Here is a 20,602-nt window from a genome sequence, read left to right as displayed (position 1 = left end):
TGTTTCCCTGTTTCTCAGATGACTTATCTGCCAAGTAAAACTGGAAGGTGATAATGAATTGTCCAATAATGATCCAATAAGCATAGCCATCAGTTCTCCCACTTTGCTAAATAAGTGAAGTGGGTGATTATTTCTGAGATTATCGCAACAAAAAAAAAAAAGCTTTTATCCTGGCTTTTGGGCTCAGCAGAGGGAATAGAGGTGGTAAAGAAGGTGGCTGGATTTACCCCTGGCTTAGCCCAGATATTAAAGCGAAGCAGGGGGTCAGTGGAGGTCATAAGGTTGAGCTTCAGTGGTCTGGCAAATTGTAAAGCTGACAGTAGGATGGTTCTGATGGTGGGGGAAAAAAAAACTTGAAAGTGGTTTCACAGGCTTCACTTAACTCTGCTGCTAAAATGGAAGCGGGCAGAGATTTTTTATTTTTTTTTAATACACGTATGGCTTTAAGATGACCTCCGATGACCTTGAATTCGAATCATTAAGCAGAAAAGATCAAATATGTGAATTTAACATTTTAATAGAATTGCACAAAAATTTGGTTCTCACAAATTTTTGGGAGAATTAAGAGTTTTTGGCTGTGCCCCAGAGGATGCATCTAAACCTGTGGCCTAGTTAAATATATCTCCCGGGATGCAAAAGTGATCACCCTGTTGTAGAAAAAAGGAAATCTCCTAAAATAGGCTTTGTGGGGAAAAAAATGGAACTGCTTGACATTAAATTGGGGACCTCTGTAAGCTTGTCCAGGAAGCGTTTAATGGATATTGCATGTGATTGTGTAAAGCAGGGATAATTAAATGGCTGCGAGTGACTTTCCTTTAACCCTGATCCATCCTCTAACGCATTTTTCTGAATTCTCAATTCTGATTAGTCGGAAAATGTCAGCGCCAGCATGTTTTATTATGCACTTCTATAGTACTATTTGGTTAACAGGGAAATGAAAGGAAAATGGACCACATCAACAAAAAGTTTTGAAACCTGTTCCTTTAAATTTCCTGACAATGGCAAGTGAAAGATCCTGGGCAAATTGCTGAATCATAAAAACAATCAAACATTGATGTGATCGGATGTTATTCCGCTTCCTGTTGAGCTGCAGTGAGGAGTAAAAATTGAAAGGCGGATGAATTCATACGGAGAAGTGGAGGGATATACGTGAATTTAATTGAAGTGTTTTAATGGGGATTGCTATTTAAAGCTCATCTGAGTAAATATGTAAAAGCAGATGTGCTGCCATTTTTAGTCTAGACACGACTCTGGTAAACCGAAATAGAACTAAATGTGTAATTTTTCCTTACTTTAATGTGAGTCTAAATTAGTAATAATTGTATTGATTGTAAGATGATTGTCATCCTGTCGTTTGTGTGCAAGAAGTAAAAAGGTTCATGATGCCTTGTTAAGATAAACGGCATACACATTCTCACCTGAGAGTCAGAGCGATAGCCAGTAGCCAATCATGGGTGTCTGCATGTGGAAGATTTCATAATGCTGCACTTTGATACAAAATAAGCAGCAGGAAACGTGCGGCCGGCTGAATTTACGAGTCACAGCGGAAGCAAAATTGTTGGCTTTTACCCTGCTGTGTGATAGGACAGAGCTGGCAAAAGGGGGCGAGCCAGTAATTGATGTATTAGGGTGGTACAGCTGTGGCTGCAGTGAAAGGAGACTTGTTGAATTGTATTCATGGGGTTTCTTCCATTAGTGATGGCACTGATTTTTACTGTATGAGATACCTGTCTGTGATGCAGCGCTCTGGTATACAGCGCTTCTGTTTTAATATAAATGTCGTTATTGTTTATTTCTGGAACAATCGGCTATCGAGAAAAAAAAACGATAGTTTTTCCAGGTTGCGTTATTCAGTACGAGAGCGGCCTCTAGAGGCGAATTACTGACACCAAGTGTCTTTTTTTTTTTTTTTTTTTTTATTCATTTTGGATGTCACTTTGTATTTATTTGGAGTGTTTCAGTTTGAATGCATGTCTTTCATTTTACTCAATATTTATTAATATAATTTATATATATATATATATATATATATATATATATATATATATATATATATATATATATATATATATATATTATATAAAAATATATTTTAAATACAGGTTGACACCTGAGGTACGCATCAAGACCTTTCCATGTTGTCCTGAGTGACTGGTTCATGGTGAAGCTCAAATACAGTAGTTTTAGCTAAATTTTTATTACATTATATGAAAAATAGGAGCACCTGAATTCCCTTTGGAAACATATCAAGATTCAAAGTTGGGTGATGCAGTGAGGAAAATTCGCAGACCTTTTTTTGACAGTGCTGGCATTTTTACCTCTGGAGTGTTTTCCAGTGTTGCCAAGGTCATAGTGGTAGGCTTCATATTAAATTACTGTAAAAAAAAAAAAAGGTGTTTTTTCATGCTACACCCACTTCACTTTTAAAACTATTTAGAGATATCAATATTTTGAGCACTAAACAGATCGAGATTTAGATAGATGGCTCCAATACCGCTGTCAAATAAGACTCTGTAGTGTTTAAGCTTCTGCAGAATGTACTGCTTGAATGTTCCTGACCTAATGCTGAGTTTAAAGTCAGCTCTTGCGTAGATGAAAAATGCTAAACGTCTCGAGTCCTTTTTTATTCTCTCCTAGTAGACAGTTACCGAAGCCGCTGTTGAAGAGCGCTTGAAGTTTTTTTCCATTACGTGTTAATGTGTTACTATCCGGCAATAAAAATAAATAAATAAAAAATGCAGTATGCAAATGAAGTTAGGAAAAAAATAATCAAATTCACATAAATTTCCATTTGTTTTGTGCGCTGTGTCAGATGCTTGTGATGAATGTTCTATAAGCAAACCTCAAGCTGTGGCTAAAAAAACCCATAACGTCGATCTGCCATTCTCTGAACGGGTCTTTAAGCATGCTGAACAGTCAGATTGTGACATGCTCGTCGTAAATTTTCACTATTAGGACCAAGACCAAAAAGCCGCACCATCAGGGGAGCGCTGACCATCTTTATCATCATCAGTAAAAATTTCCATGAAGAGGGTAGACATTCATCTAAAATGTCGGCTTGGCGTTCTTACAAGTGGGCTTTGAGCTGCAGGCTGGAGCTCTGGTGCCAGCTTCACCCATCTGTAGCCCCGCCGGCTTGGCCGCGACACACAAAAACCGCGTTAGCAAACAAGCGACGGCTCGTGTCTCGGAGCCGCGAGATCACGCATGCCTTGTTTGATCTAAAAACTAATTTGCGATTGTTTACCCCAGATGCTGGACGGTCAACAACGCGCCCAATTAACTTTGACCCAAGCTATGTTTGAGCAGACAATTTTTCAACAGCAAATACAGTGTACAAGCTTTTCCATGCTGTTTTCCAGCCTTAGCTGTTCAAAATAGTAACCACTTTTGTTGCATGATCATTTTTTTTTGCCATTTTTAGTTATGTTACAAATCTACAATTGTTGTACTTCTTTAGGTTTGTTCCATGTCATCTGTAACAAGATGGGCATTTTTAAAGGAAACTTGTTTACAATATATGATGATTAGTGGGCATTTCTTCATGTCAGGGGCCCACAAATGTATTTATTTGAGCAAATTCATTTCTTTAACGGGGGCTGCGTCGGTCTGTAAGAGTAAATGACTTATATGAGCAATGATTTTTAAAAGATATATTGCCTATTAAAATAGCATAATTGCTATGCTTTTTTTTTTTAATTCATTGCTATTGAAATCAAAACATTTACTGACTTATGCATTTGCGTAATTTTGGTGGTTGAATTTAACAATAATAATAATAATAATAATAATAATAATAATAGTAATAATAATAACAATAACTAGAGGTCGACCGATTTTTACTGATACCTATAGCTAGGTTGGATCGAACTTGCCGATAACCGAATATTATTATCAATAACAAATATGATATATTGCTCTAGTAATAACAGCAGACTGGAAGCCGGAAAAACTATCTGTTTGGATGTTTTGGATCTGTTTGGAGCTGATGGCCGATAGTTCCAGCAATTAACTATCGCTGCTTCAAACTCTATTGATAACTAGGGAAACTTTTTGTTTTAAAGCCAACCTTTTATTATCAAATACAGATGATATGAGTAAAACATATATTTGAAATTGAATTTTCTAAATATGTCTCTGGTGTTGTTCAGAGGGCCATATTTATCATATACAAAGATTTCAGCTGTTCGATTTTTTTTCCGCTAACGAACCTTAGATTAATTTTTTTTTTTTATCTCTTTTTAGTTACATGCTATACATCGACAGTAGTTTTGTTTTACTCTTAGTGAAGTTCATCTTTAATCAGTATGTTTCGGTCATCTGTAACAACCTGGGCATTTTTTAAGGAATGTTGTTTACCATATATATTGATTTGTGGGCGTTTCTTTATGCAAATCAGGGTAGTTGTACACACGCACATTGACTTAGAATGTGTGATATCATTTCTTTGTGTGTTGGGAGGACAAAAGCACAATTGTAGTGTTATATAGTTTTTCCTTTAAGAAGGAGAGATGAAGGAGGATAAGAGGATAAAAGAGAGAGAGAACTAATCTGAAATATAGTGAAATTTAGATGTGTGCGAGAGAGAGAAAAAAGTAAAGAAAGAAAGACGGAAAGAAAGAAAAAGAATGGGAGAAAGAGAGCGTGAATGAAAGAACGATAGAAAACGAGAATGGGAGGGAGAAAGAAAGGAAGAAAGCGAAACAGAATGAGAAAAGAGTGAGAAATGAGGAATATGAGAGAGAGAGAGAGAGAGAAAGAAAGACAGAAAGAAAAGAATGGGAGAAAGAAAGCGTAAATGAAAGAATGAGAGAAAACAGAATGGGAGGGAGAAAGAAAGGAAGAAAGCGAAATAGAATTTAAAAAAGAGAGAAACTGGGAATGAAAGAGAGCGAGGAAGAAAGAAAGACAAAGAAAAGAATGGGAGAAAGAGCGTGAATGAAAGAATGAGAGAAAACCAGAATGGGAGGGAGAAAGGAAGAAAGTGAAATAGAATGAGAAAAAATGAGAGACAGAAAGAGAGAGAAAGAAAGAAAGAAAGAAGGTGACAGAAAGTGAGAGACAAATATACACAGACTTTAGCTGTTTTATTTGTTTTTGTTAAAGCATATTGCATTTTTTTGTATCCGTTTTTAGTTACATGTTATAAATCTACAGTAGTTTTAGAATAATGTTATAATTTTAAATGCTTTGTGTGATTTATATTGTATATTTGTGTGTTTACAAGCAGTTTCACAACAGCTCCAAGAGATTTCATGGGCATGTAAAATAGTGTCAGTACATTGCAGGCTAAGGATTGCATGTAAATGTACGTTTTGTAGACAGTTGTGGGGAGAAAAAAAGCTGATACGAAGGGAAAAAAAAAAAACACATTTGCAACTTTGTGTTCTGTCAAGGTGACCGCAAACGTCAAAAAAACCAAACCAAACAAAAAAAACACCCCTCCTGTCTCAAAGTGCCTCAGCAAACAAAGTAGAGCTTTATGCTTAGAATGATAATATACAGTAGTGTTGGAAAGTCACCTTATTTTTTCATTTCATACAAATTTTATTTAATGTCTTAAAGTTCAACTTTTTTATTATCAAATGTTATATTAAAAAAACACGTGTATGCCATCAAATGCAGTAACAAATTTGCCTTTAGTTTTATTAATAGCATTTTTAATAAGAACCCCAGACATCTTTAAAATACTATACATTGAAATAATACAGATAAAATCCACACTGTGTTGATAGTTTTCAGAAAGAATTGCAAAGCTGATTTGGGAGTGTTGTGTAAGTGGCTTTCAATGACATCTTGGGTATAAAAGCACGAAAACAAACTGAATGTCAAGTGTGTGTTCCAATAAACAGGAGGAGAACGTCAGAAGGGCGATGCGAGAGAGGTTAGAATGTGCTGGATGAAAAAGGATGAGAGGGTAAAAGAGAGAGAGAGGGAACAGATTGGAAATTTAGATGAGTGAAAAAAAAAAAATTATCATACACATCAACAGGTTTCAGCTGTTTGAGCTTATGACTTATGATGTCATTTTGACAATTCAAGTGCTGCTGATTGGTCAGACGGCTCAACAGCAGATCCAACCGCAATCACAGGTTTACAATGTACTGTATATTAGCGGTATAACGGTACACAAAATTCACGGTAATTCACACAAAATGCCTGCTTGGCTAAAAAATAAATAAATAATGTATATTATATATATATATATATAATTATTTCTATTATTATATTATTATTACTATTAAATTTTTCCATTTATAAAATAAAGCAATACACTATCATATTCTATTGCTTGAATTTAACAAATAAAAAAAATTAATAGTGTACAATTGTTAGACCCCATTTGGGCAATACAGATGTGTTTGTAAGTGTGTGTTACATTTAATATTGAATTTCCTAAAGATATGTTCTATGTAACCACCCTACTAAATGCCTGAATTAATTCTATCCATCTTTCATTCATTCCATTGTCAGGAATTTTTCCTTTTAAGAGAAAAATTCTTGAAGGTGTAGGGTAAATGCAAAATAATCAATATCCGCAAAAATTTGGTTTCGCGCGGTACGATACGGAGTGAGTAGCCACTTGATGTTTGTGAGGAAACTCAGATTTGAATTATGTTCCGCACATTAAACAAGAATTGCATTTGGTACACGTGTGTCGTTTGTAGCGCTCCGAAAAGCCTTACCAGAAGAGTGGAAATAATAAGGGAGGATTAAATCTGGAATGAGATGTTCAAGAAAAACAGTTGGCTGTGATGGTCAGCTAAAAACTTTTGGTCATATAGTATACCTCTAATAAACAAGATCGTACTCGCTTTCTTTTTAAATGAAGTTTCCAAAGTGAAGCTGCTTTGCCTGTTTAAGGGTAATTTATTTAGTAAAGGTGAAACTCGTGTATGTACCATGTTGGCCTGCATTGTGGGATCCTTGATATATTTGGCTTGGACTTCAAACGTAATTGATTACCTGTCTAGTCTCTCATACAGTAGTTGCTAAGGAAGGAATAATACACACAGGGACATGCTGTTGTCTGAAAATGATCAATGATTAGGTGTTGTGTTGCAGAACATGTTGGTGTTGAGGTCCTCTAACGTCATTTCTCCAAAAGGAAAGTGTTTCATTCTCGTTTTTGCGTTGTGGCACGCCTGTGAAACGACCTCTTATGCTACAGTGCCTATAATAATTCGTTCGTTCACCAGCCTTTCAGATGCCTGAAAGCTTGCAGACTTGCTGACATAATCACTGAGACTGGAGACTCCTTGCCTGAAATGTAGAAAGCGTTAAAATTTCGAACGTGGAGCATCGTTCATGTCCTTCTCTAAGAGCTGTTTCTATAGCAGCAAGAACATATAAGGTAAAGTGTGTACTGTCAGCATTTGACCAATCAGAGGTTAGAATTCAACATCACTGATATGTAATCAGCTAGCACTGATGCTAATGCGGATTCTGTTGTCGCTACGGTAATTCGGATATTATACAGACCGGCGTACGCACACAGTTCCGAACTTTGGTAACGAAACCAGCTGAGTCGTAGCGATTCAGCTTTGCTGTGTCATTATCTTTTTCACACTCTCCTATTCTCTGATTCTCGCTCTCTATTTCTGCCTTCCTGCTACCAGAGCTTGTCCCGACATATGCATCCTCCTAAATTACTACTTGACAAAGCTGAGCACAGTTAGCAGGAACCTAAAAAAATGTGCAAAGCAGAAGAAGGAGGAGAAACAAACGTATCTGTGGAGTCGCAATAAGAAAGAGATCGGGGGTATCGGTGGGGGGGAAACAGAGAAAGACAGAGCCAAAAACAAAAACGCTGTATCAGTCGTAGTGCACTTCCTCCCACCACTTCTTTCCAGGTCTAATTTAAGTGTAATTAGCGCATGCAGAGGCAAGAGAAACAGCGCTCTAAATGAGTGGGTTGTCAGCAGAGCTGCATTCTGTGCCGTTCCCCTGATGGAGCTCGGGATTAATTACTGTCTTAAGCACAAACAGCACTTCTCCTAGTAAATATGGCCTTTGCTGCCTTTCCTGAACTACTAACTATGCTCGAATAAATAACCCAAAATCAGTGTTAACAGTTCACATAAAATAAATGCACACACAATTGTATAGGACGCCTGGTCTTAAGTCTTGTATGTGCTTTTTTGAGCATTGCATTCCACATTTAGTCCCAGTTTGTTTTTAGAATTCTCTCCACTCTTCTGGGAAGATGTTCCACCAGATATTAGAGTGTGGTTGCAGAGATTTGTGCTCATTCAGACACAAGGGTTGTAGTAAATTCAGGTAATGATGCAGGTGAGGTGAGGAGGACTGGGGCGCCGTTCCACATCCCAAAGTTCTTCAATAGGGTTGGAAGTCCTATAACAGGAGAGGTCTCTTTCATACCGTATAATGACAGCGGACCTTCCTAGCCGCTCCAGCCACAGACGCAACCTGGAAAAACTATCGGATATGGATTTTGCCAAAGGTTTCAACATGTACCAGTGGTGGACAAACGACACAAAATAAGTAGTTGACCTCTGTAAAGTAAAGTAGTACAGTAGGTAAAATATTACTCCATTAAAAGTAAATGTTATCCCTTTAAACGTTCACTTGAAAGTACTATGATTTATTATGGCTATAATGTTCTTATCGTTTGTGTCACAAGACTCTTTGCTTAATCACCTAAGTTTATGTGGAAAGACACTAATTTTACTCTCAGCACAACAATGTATTAATAGAATGATTTTAATTAGTCAAACACTGATATAAGGCCACAGGAGTTTCTTCCATTATTTCTCACTTTCAAAATGCTAGGCTTGCTGTTGAACTGGCGCTGAGCTGTATGTTTGTGATCCGCACTCAGAAGAAGTTTAAAAGATTAAAACAGAGCCCGTGCTCTACCCTGATTGGTGGCTTGCTGTGCGGTTGACCAGTTTAGTTTTTATCCACTCATAAATAAAAGGGAACGACTGATTTCGCAAAATGTAGTTTGAATACGAATTTTTTTATTTGTAATGTAGTGAAGTTAAAGTCTCCCCAAATAGAAATACTCAAGTAAAGCACAGATACGCAAAAAAGCTACTTAAGTACAGTAACAAATTACATTTACTTCCTTACTGTCCACCACTGCCAAGTGCTGATTAATCGGCAAAACCGATTTATCGGTCGACCTCTAATCTTGAGTGGAATGCTACAGAGCTCTGACTTCAACCGAACTGAACACATTTGGGATGAAGTAAAACACTGACTGGACTCCGGGGCTCCTCACTTTACATCAGTACCTGAGTTTACCAACACCCTTGTGGCTGAATGAGCACAAATTTAGTATGAAAGGTGAACATCTTCCTAGAAAAGTAAAGGTTATTATAACAGCAAATGGGGACTAAATGTGGAATGAGATGTTCAAAATGCACATATGCACAGTCTTATAGTCGGGTGTCCACAAATTCTTGTCTGATGTCATCTAATTAGTGAAAAAGGCTTTCTCTCTGTATAAAAGCTATATTTAATGAATCTTCCATTACAAGTGAATAACTACTATTGCTGGGCAAAAGGTTTACACTTCTTCTAGAATGCTTTTTTCTTTGCAATGTTTTTTGATCAAATTTATTCCCAATGCTTTCACATAAAAACCATCATCAGCTGTCAGGAATTGTGGATGAAAGCAAGCTAGTCAAAGCTTTTATTCAGACAACACTGCAGGAGTAATGACAACTCATAATCTCTATAAACAGCATTACTGAAACACTTTTAGTTGTCATTTTGTTAATACAAAATGTTTCTTAACGTTCATTCTAGTTGACCTGGGAACAGTGTGTGACCAATTTTTGAAAGAACACCGCAAACCTGTTATTACGTTGCATAGTTCCAGATCGTCGCAGGGATGCCACGGAGGTGACAGCCTAAAATTTCTGCGAAGTTCTTTGTTAGCCGGGGACAGGAAAGTTAAAGCGTAGCACTTCCTCCTTAATTGAGTTACATTTTGCAGAAAGAGTAGCCCCTCATTCTGATTCTGGTCAACTTTCTTTCTTTCTTGCTTGCTTGCTTTCGCCACACCTCAGAGACACCAACTTGAGTCCTTTTTCACAATTATTGTAAGGCTAAAACGGCCCATTTCTAACACCTTCTGACCAATCAGAATCAAGCATTCACTAGAACTATGGTATAAATTAACAGAATAACACTGACTCATTTATTTGACAAATGGCAATTTTTTTTTGTAAGACACTTGAATTGAAGGTAGAAACCTTTCCATCGTTTGTGCCCTGATGTGACACTCCTCCAGAGTTGGATTTTGTTGGTTTTTTTGCAGGCTGAGTAAAATTCATTCAGAAAAAGTGACCTCTTTTTAAACAAGCGGCACATCGAAAACAAAAAATAAATAAATCCTGACCGAGACAGCGGTTTTATACAGATCTGGGTTGGCAAAGAGATATAAAAGGATATTATTCTCAGCATTTTTTTAAACTGCTAAATAGCGAATATTCTCCATAAATGTCCAGGCTGTCCCTATCAAAAACTCCACTCATTTATTTACATCCCTTTATGTTTAGGCTTAACTCTCCAGGAGATATGGGCACAAACGAGCACCGCAAAGCATGTTTGCTACCTTATTTAAATTGCTTTTTGTTCCAGGCCTTTAAAACAGTCTAAATCAATGTCAGCCTTTACACAAAGCCTATTGTCTTTTGGTGTAATGTTTTTTCCATTAGGCATTTAACCGAAGACTTGCGGCATCGCTGTTCGCTAGCTCCCTTCTCTTGTTTAGTGCCGTAATTGATCGCAGGCTGTGAAATGAAAGTTAAACATGGCCACAATATGGCTTCCTTCCAAAGAGGAAAGGAAGTTGTTAAGCAAATGTAGGGCATTTATTTTTATTTTTTAAGCTTTCAGGCTAAGTTTTTTAGGCTGCGCATTTCAGTTTGGTGAAATGATTTAGAAGAGGAAGGTCTTTTTTTGTTTTTAAATGATTAAAGTGCATGTCAAGTCAAGAGTCAAGTCAAGAAGCTTTTATTGTCATTTCAACCATATATAGCGGACGCAGTACACAGTGAAATGAAACAACGTTTCTCCAGAATCCTGGTGCTACATTAAACAACAATCACAGAAAACACAGAGATAAGGACTAGTAAGTGTCCTCGCCACATAAAGTGCACCGTGTGCAACCTGGTGCAAACAGTGCAAAGACAACACAAGACAGTGTAGGACAAATACAGGACAGAGCAAGACAACAAAAGATAGTGTAGGACAAATACAGGACAGAGCAAGACGACACAAGATAGTGTAGGACAATACAGGACAGAGCAAGATGACACAAGACAGTGTAGGACAATACAGGACAGAGCAAGATGACACAAGACAGTGTAGGACAAATACAGGACAGAGCAAGACAACACAAGAGTGTAGGACAAATACAGGAAAGAGCAAGACGACACAAGACAGTGTAGGACAAATACAGGAAAGAGCAAGACGACAGGACAGTGTAGGACAATACAGGACAGAGCAAGACGACTGTGTATTGTCCGACACAAGACAGTGTAGGACAATACAGGACAGAGCAAGACGACACAAGACAGTGTAGGACAATACAGGACAGAGCAAGACGACACGAGAGTGTAGGACAAATACAGGACAGAGCAAGACGACACAAGACAGTGTAGGACAATACAGGACAGAGCAAGATGACACAGGACAGTGTAGGACAATACAGGACAGAGCAAGACGACACAAGACAGTGTAGGACAAATACAGGACAGAGCAAGACGACACAAGACAGTGTAGGACAAATACAGGACAGAGCAAGATGACACAGGACAGTGTAGGACAATACAGGACAGAGCAAGACGACACAAGACAGTGTAGGACAAATACAGGACAGAGCAAGACAACACAAGACAGTGTAGGACAATACAGGACAGAGCAAGACGACACAAGACAGTGTAGGACAATACAGGACAGAGCTAGACGACACAAGACAGTGTAGGACAAATACACAACACAAAATAGCACCACCAGTAAACCTGTTGTATATTGCATACTGCAGTGTGTAAAAGAGTAAAGTGACCATTGTAATGAAGCAAAAATGTAAACAAAATGTTGTGTGAAAGAGCAATAGCAGCAGTCAAAAAAGATAAACAGTTTGTAGTAATGAGGTGATGTAATATGAGTGGTGCTGAAGACATCGATGTGTGAAGTGAGTACGATTGTGTGTTTGAGTCCGGATTGTACAGATCAGTCACACGTGTGTGTGTGTGTGTATGTGTGTGTGTGTGTGTGTGTGTATTGTATAGATGAGTTTTTAAAAATGAGCATGTTGGTTTTCAGATTGCAGAAGGGCAATAAACTAACTATTGATAACAGACAGCAAAGTTAAATGTTAGCCTTAGTCCGTAGTATTAGGTATTAGTACTGGGAATTCATATTGTAGGTTGTGGATAAAAAAAAATTAAAATAGCCATGTTTTAAGTTCTTTTTTCCCTTAAATTTTTTACGCACTAATAAACATGTCAATCATTCGAACAGGATTTTTTTTTTCCGATTACAGAAACGTAACAGGCTGAAAATAAACTGATATTAACCTGATGAATGTTATGACTGTCTCTTTGCGCCCGACAGGCTCTCATTGCCTCTCTCTCTCTCTCTCTCTCTCTCTCTGATTCTCACACGCTGCATAACATCTCGAGCAGGCTGACCTTTCCTCAGATGTTAACGCAGCCATCTGTGTGTAAACTCATACTGAGTGTTTGTGTCGTCCCTTAATGCTGAGTGTACACAGCGTGTCAGTTAGCTGAACCTTACTTAAGTGACTTGTCAGAGCCCGTAGCTGTCTGGGTTTGAACACGAGGGGCGTTACGATAGTGCTTATTTTACTATGTCAACACAAACTTGCAGCTTTCTGAGTGTTTTGTACTTAGCAGCATTGATACATTATAGGGACAAAAGTTTGTGGACACACGAGAATATGATTCGAATGTGCTTTTGGAACTGTGTATGTGTATATGTGTGTGTGTGGTGCGCTCCACATTGTGGGGTGTCTAAAGTCTTCATGTTGGAGCTACACGTTGCATTGAAGTGGATGTATTGAAGTTAACGCATCGCTCACAGCGTCTCACTGATGGCTCACGCTGTGCTCACGGCCGTGTGACGTGTTTCTGTTTTGAAGTCTTTACTGTTTACAGTCAGAGGTACAGCAAAACATTAACATCTAATGATTGTTTTTTTTTTTTTTTTTTTTTTACAGCATTAACATGGGTGTTCGTTATTTTTAAACACTTTCCTGACACCTTTCTCACGCTTTTTAAGTCTTATAAATAGAGATATAAAATCGTATTCTTTGACGTTTATTTCTAGAAGCTTCTGCAAACACCAAGAAGAAAAGACTGACATTAGACTTGTAATAGACAAATCAAACGCAGAGGTGACATTTCAGCTAAAGGTATAAGAAAGGAAACAAGGAAGAGTTGCAGGAAGAATAAAAATGAAGGGAAGGGAAGGAAAGAAATAGAAAAGGAAAGAAAAGGAATAGAAAATAAAGTAAAGAAAAGGAATAGAAAATAAAGTAAAGAAAAGGAAAGGCAAATAAAGAAAAGGCAAGAAATAGAAAATAAAGGAAAGGAAATAAATGGAAAGGAAAGGAAAGCAAAAGAAAGGAAAGTAAAGGAAAAGAAAGGAACGGAATAGAAAGGAAAGGAAAGGAATAGAAAGGAAATTCTCAGTGAAAATATATTTCGGATAGAATGATAGACTGATATCTGATTAATGTTAAAATGAACTGAAATTAATCTGAATTATAAAATCAGAAATGTTTCTGCAAGCAGACGGTTTCAGTTACACACACAATCTCAACCCCATTCCAGAACATTTTCATTAAATTCACTGCATTGATTCAGTGCAAAACGCAGTGTCAACGCTCAGAACCTTTTTAAGTGTCTCTGAGCCGCAGCCAGCAGCACTGAATCTTCTTTCAGGCCACATCGATCCTCCTCTAATACCTGACCTGGGGTCAGATCCAGCTCTCCTTAACCTCCTCTAATAACACACCTGGAGTCAGATCCTGTCTAGGTCAGATTTGACAGATCCTGCCCTCATTCACCTCCTCTAATAACAGACCTGGGGTCAGATCCTGCCCTCCTTTTCCTCTGCTAATAACAGACCTGGGGTCAGATCCTGCCCTCATTTACCTCCTCTAATAACAGACCTGGGTCAGATCCTGCTCTTCTTTTCCTCCTCTAATAACAGAGCTGGGGTCAGATCCTGCCCTCCTTTACCTCACAGCCATAACATCCTGGAGTACAGTTACAGCTGTTCGTTCTTTCTTTCTTTCTTTCGTTCTTTCGTTCTTTCTTTCTTTCTTTCTCTCTCTCTCTCTCTCTCTCTCTCTCTCTCTCTCTCTCTCTCTCTCAGCAGTGCAGCACTGAGAGCAGGAGAGAGAAGAGTGGAAAAGCCCTCGAGTTTTTACTTAACTGCTGGAGAAGAGATTTTTCCTGAGTATAGTGTTGCACGTTTTTAAGCACTGAGAAAAGAACTTAGTCATTTAAAGCTACTTTTAAGGTTTCTGTTCTTCCCTTCTTTCCTTTTCCCATGCGTTCCTTGCTCTCTTTCATCCCTTCTATTCCTTAAATTCCTCTCCTACCTTCTTTATTTCTTGATGCTCTTTTTTTCGTTATTCCATCCTACTTTGTTCCGTTTACTTGCTCATTTCTTTCCTCCATGCTTTCACTCTCCCTTCATCCAACTTCATCCTTCCTACTCACTTTCATGTCTTTCTTTCCTCTCTTCCTTCATCTCAGCACTCTATCCTTTCTCAGGTCTCTTCTCTGCTCTTGAAGTACATCCCTCACTGGGCTAAAACCAAAAACCAGACCATTCCTTGATCCACCAGAGCAGAGGAACCATATCACATCCATGCAAATCCTTTTTTTTTTTTTTTTTGCTTTTTTTTGTTGTTCATCAGTTCCACTCTCTTCCACTGCAGCAGATTATGTAACGAGCGAAATTTCTTTAAGGGAAACACTCTTCTCTCACACACTCTGTCTTCCCCTCAGATACTGAAATCTACTAAAGTCTAAAAGAAATACACTAATAAATAAACAGAGACCCTAAAAGAAAAAAAAGAAACCATTTTTAAATGATTCAAAGCACCAAAAAGAAAAAAATAAACAGATTAATAAATAAATACATTTTAAAAAACTCCTTTTTTACTGTTTGAAGCCAATCTTTACCGCCTGCATATGTAATAACATATTTATTGATTTCTTTTAAAGAACCAACATGATCTCTACCTGCCTCCATCCTGTATAAGATTATCTTTATTTTATTGTTTTTCTGGTCCTTTTAATAGTTTTTCTTAAAAGAAACTTTAAAATGAACTGGTTTGATGACTCTTTTCTCAGTGCTTAAAAACGTGCAACACTCAGTGAAGTCAAAACCCGAGGGCTTTTCCACTCTTTTCTCTCTTTTATAGACTTGCAAAGAAAGAATGTAAGAAAGAAAGAAATAGATCGATCCGTGTCTTGTCCCCATGTCTTGTCCCCGTGTCCTGTAGCTGTGACCTGTCCCCATATCCTGTAACCGTTACCTGTCCCTATGTCATGTAGCTGTGACCTTTAACCCTGACCTGTCCCAACGTCCTGTAGCTGTGTCCTGTAGCCGTGATCTGTCCCTATGTCCTGTAGCCGTGATCTGTCCCCATGTCCTGTAGCAGTGTCCTGTCTCCATGTCTTGTAGCTGTGTCCTGTCCCCATATCCTGTAACTGTTACCTGTCCCCATGTCCTGTAGCTGTGACCTTGTAACCCTGACCTGTCCCAATGTCCTGTAGCTGTTACCTGTCCCCCTGTTCTGTAGCTGTGATCTGTCCCCATGTCCTGTAACCCTTACCTGTCCCCATGTCTTGTAGCTGTGACCTGTTTCCATGTCCTGTAGCAGTGTCCTGTAGCTGTGTCCTGTAACTGTGACCTGTCCCCATGTCCTGTAATGGTGTCCTGTAGTTGTAGTCTGTCCCCATGTCCTGTAGCTGTGACCTGTCCCCATGTCCTGTAGCCGTGTCTTGTAGTCGTGACCTGTCATCATCACCTGTAACCGTGTCCTGTATCCATGACCTGTAACCATTTCCTGCAGGATTGCACTCCTAACGTTCTTTTCTTTTTTCTTCAAACAGCCTCCCAGTGAAGACGCAGTGTAGGTGATGTAAACCAAAAGCAACTCGATTCTCGAGTCCAAAACATCCATCATGACCGTGTATTTAAAACTCAAGTATTTTTTTTGTAATATATTTTTTAATGCCTTGTCATCATTTTTATCTTTAGCACTTTTACCAAACAAAGTTATACCCATGCAGTGAAATACCTTCCATAACTGCTTGTTAGGAAGCTGGAATCAGACATCATACTGCACTACTGGACTTTCCTTGCTAATGCCAATGGATAGCACTATTAAAATGTCGCATTTGGAAGGTACCTCCAATGTCAACACTAATGCGACTTTGACATTTCACAGCATTAAATGTAGCTATAAACGGATAAAAAAACTCTGACATTAATATTTCTTCTTCTTTCGGCTTCTCCCATTAGGGGTTGCCACAGGGGATCATCTGTCTCCACCCCTCCCATCTTCTACAATCTGCCTCTTCCACACCAACTACCTGCATGTCTTCCTTCACTACATCCATAAACCTCCTCCTTGGCCTTCCTCTTTTCCTCCTTCCTGGTGGCTCCATCCTCAGCATTCTCCTACTGATATACCCCATGTCCCTCCTCTAAACATGTCCAAACCATCTCAATCACACCTCCCTCACCTAGTCTCCAAAGCGTCCTACATGCACTGTTCCTCTAATAATCTTGTTTCTAATCCTGTCCATATTTCCTTGCATATCCCAGAAACCTAGAAATCTGAAATCAGAGTGCAGGGTCAGCCATGTTACAGTGCCCCTGAAGGACAGAGAGTTAAGGGCCTTGCTCAAGGGTCCCAAGAGAGGCAGCTTGGTGATACCAGGGCTTGAACCCCTGACTCGCCTTAACCACTGAGCTACCAAGTATAACATTTACAGCTATGGCATTTAGCAGATGCACATATCACTTATGCACTTACATTTCTTATTTTGAGTAGCTATGGGGTTAAGGGCCTTGCTCAGGGCCCCTAAAGAGGCAGCTTGGTGTGGCTGGTATATTTAAAGGAGGTTATGTGGGAAGCGTGATAAATAATTCCTTACACAGGGTTTTATGGATGGAGCGAAGGAAGCAAGGAAAGTGCTGATAGAGCTAGTGAAGGGAAGAGGGCCAAATGGAGATTAGGTGGTAGCTCAGCGGTTAAGGCAATTGACTTTGGATCAGACGGTCAGAAGTTCAAATCCCAACTCCCTGTGTAAAACTCCATGTCTTGTAGCTGTGTCCTGTCCCCATATCCTGTAACCGTTACCTGTCCCCATGTCCTGTAGCTGTGACCTGTAACCCTAACCTGTCCCAATGTCCTGTAGCTGTGTCATGTAGTTGTGACCTGTCCCCATGTCCTGTAGCTGTGACATGTAGCCATGGCCTGTCCCCATGTCCTGTAGCTGTGACTTGTCCCCATGTCCTGTAGCTGTGACTTGTCCCCATGTCCTGTAGCTGTGACTTGTCCCCATGTCCTGTAACTGTGACCTGTTCCCATGTCCTGTAGTGATGTCCTGTAGCTGTGTCCTGTGTCCTGTAGCTGTGTAGCAAATGGAGGTTAGGTGGTAGCTCAGCGGTAAAGGCAATGGACTTTGGATCAGATGGTCAGAAGTTTAAATCCCAGCCCCTGAAAAGGTGCCACCACTAGGCTCTTGAGCAAGGCCCTTAACCCTCAGCTGCTTGATAAGGGCATCTGCCAAATGCCATAAATTTAAATAAAAATTAAACTGGAAAGGAAAATAAAGCCAGGGAATGAAAGAAAGATGGGTAATAGGATGGAAAGGGAGATGGAAAGAAAGAAAGGAATTGAAACAAAGGAAAGAAAGAAGGATGGATTAGAATCTTTAGCCTAGTGCACATTCAAATAAAACGATCCGAATCGAATTATATCACTGTGAACTGAATTATTTCGGATCGGTGCAGTGAATTCGAGCTTATCGAATCATTATTTGTGTTTTTTTTTTACTGTAAAAAAGTATAAGATATGAGATATAAGGCGTATTGAGATGCTCCGGATGAGACATTTCCTTCTGAGCACTCTTTACCTGGTCAATCATTAAAGCTGATCCAACCAAACCCGAGTCAAATAAACACATCACAAGCTGAAGCGTGTCGGATTTTTGGACGCCCACATTGTTTTTTTCTGGGCAGTTTGCAACCTGGTTTCATCATCTTGTGCTCGAACTTCGCTGAGATTTCTTTTTCTCTGTCTTTTTTTTTTTCCCCTCTTTGATGCGGAGTGCAGGCGTAATGAATAGCTTAGCCCACTTTTTTCACATGATGTCAAGGCTGTTGTAAGTGATGGCGAACGCTGGTTAATTAGACACTTTTTTTTTTTTCTCCCTCGGCTTTATTGTGTGCCGACAGCAGTGAGCCGTTTTAATCAAAGAAAGCTAATTCCCTGATTTTGCAGCGCGAGTGGCAGGTTCCCACTGCGTACGAACGTCAACGTTTCGGTGTGTGTTTTATACCACATGCGGCTCCTCTCGCCTGGTTTACGCTCACACAGACGGATCTGATAGTCTCTTCTTTTTCAGGCAAACGATTGCTGTTTTGCAAGCTCTCTCCCCTTTTTTCATCCATGGCACGTTAGACTGAACCGATTTCTTTGTTTAAATATGATTATAATTAGAATGATTTTTGCATATTCAAATATTGCACTATATCCACAATTTAGAATGTGTCCATCAAAAGTTAGGAAACACCCAATCTTTAATGCTTTTAAGAGTCACCTGGATGTTCCTTTTGTTCCAATGCAACAAAGGTCGTCATTTAACGGTATGAAGACGTTCCAAACGTGTTTTTCCAAACATTCAGCTAAAATCCTTTGCCATTCTTCTTGTAAATTTTGCTAAAGGTGTTCATCACTAGTTGTAGATTTCTTCGTGACCTTGTGATCCAGTTCATCTCGGAGCAGTTCAATAGGGTTTAGGTGCGGTGACTTGGCAGGCCGTTCCATAATCGATAACACTAGCCCTCTAAATAACGCTTACAGAGCTTGCAGCTGAAGTATAGGGAGATGTTAGTTAATGCTTAGTGCTTAAGGCATTGGACTTTCGATCTGAAGGTCATGAGTTCAAATCCCAGCATTGCGAGTGAAACGCCTGGACCCCTGAGCAAGGCCCTTAACCCCATAGCTGCTTAGTTGTATGAATAAGATAAATGCAAGTCGCCCTGGATAAGCGCATCTGCCAAATGCCGCAGATGTTAATATGGAATGGTAGTCATGTTGGTTCAGGATTCCTTTCACCCCGGAATAAGTCTCCAACCTTACCTGCGCCAAAACAACCTTAAACCATTAGGCTTCCACCTCCATGTTTGACTGTGGGGGTGAGGCAGTTTGATCACATCTTCTCTCCAGTTTTCCGTCTTACATAAGTTTATCTGTTAGAGCCAAAAACGTTAGCAGAACTTTCTTCCAGTCGTTCACGGTCCAATTCTTGTGTGCGTTTGCCTTTTAACTAGTGTCTTGCATAGAAACAAAAGGAATATGCATGTGTCTCAAAAACCACAGATGACTCTGTTTCTACAATTTTGACAGGCACTGTAGATACGTATTTTATACATTTAAGATGTGGTGTAAGGGAAAGGGAAATAGATACTCATTGTTTTATTTTTCACAATCTTCCAAACAAAAGTCCAACATTATAACCATTGTGCTCCCATTTCAGCGGTTAACCCACTGCAATGTATAGGGAAGATTTTAAATATCAAACTGAATGAAATTAAATTGCATTGTATGATATAATGGTATCGTCCGAGTTGTGATAGAGATGCGTTCCGATGTCCCCATTGTAACTTGAAAAATTTAGCCTGGTAGTATACTGAAATTTGTTAATATTTTAACCAATTACAGTACATAGTTTAGCAAAACAGAGCAATTTACACTACCAAAATGTATATACAGTATATATGTATGTTGCAGCTCGTGAGCGGAGGGCGGAGCTGAAAAGCCTGGGGTGCAGTCAGTGTTTCACTTCATCCCAAAGATGTTCAGTAGGGTTGAGATTGCAAAAGTACACAGATCCTTCACACAAGTAGAAGTACAAATACTCATGTTTTAAAAGACTCTGGTAAAAGTGAAGTAGTGACTATACTTTTTCACTCAAGTAAAGAGGTTTGGGCTCTGACGTGTACTTAATGAAAAGTAGCTTTTACTACTCCCTGTTTTAACATCACGCTGGTAACTGGACCTCACAACATATTAATATATTAATACATAACGAATTTCAAATGTTGTTACCTAATGAATGTATCCAGGCTAGATCCAGGTAGATCCACATCTACCATATAGAACACCACCATCAACATGATGATGATCAGCTGATCAGGAATGTGTCTGTTCTCAGTCACATTTACATCGCTGACTCCCTCTGTCTCATCCATGTCAACCCTAGACTTCTTGTTGCCTTCTGTCTTGCTTGTTGTTAGATTCTTATGCTAGCCTTCATCTGTGGCGCGCAAGAGCCAGGAAATG

At 39.1% G+C, this 20,602-nt stretch overlaps 1 protein-coding gene across 3 annotated transcripts in view; it reads left to right on the top strand.

Annotated features, from left to right (window-relative positions):
• Positions 1–20,602, top strand: part of cd276 (CD276 molecule) — a 102,153-nt gene that overhangs the window by 25,504 nt on the left and 56,047 nt on the right. The window lies entirely within an intron of this gene.

This window comes from Silurus meridionalis, chromosome 13 (genome assembly GCF_014805685.1).
Source record: "Silurus meridionalis isolate SWU-2019-XX chromosome 13, ASM1480568v1, whole genome shotgun sequence".
NCBI lineage: Eukaryota > Metazoa > Chordata > Actinopteri > Siluriformes > Siluridae > Silurus > Silurus meridionalis.
This window is presented reverse-complemented; position numbering and strand designations above follow the sequence as displayed.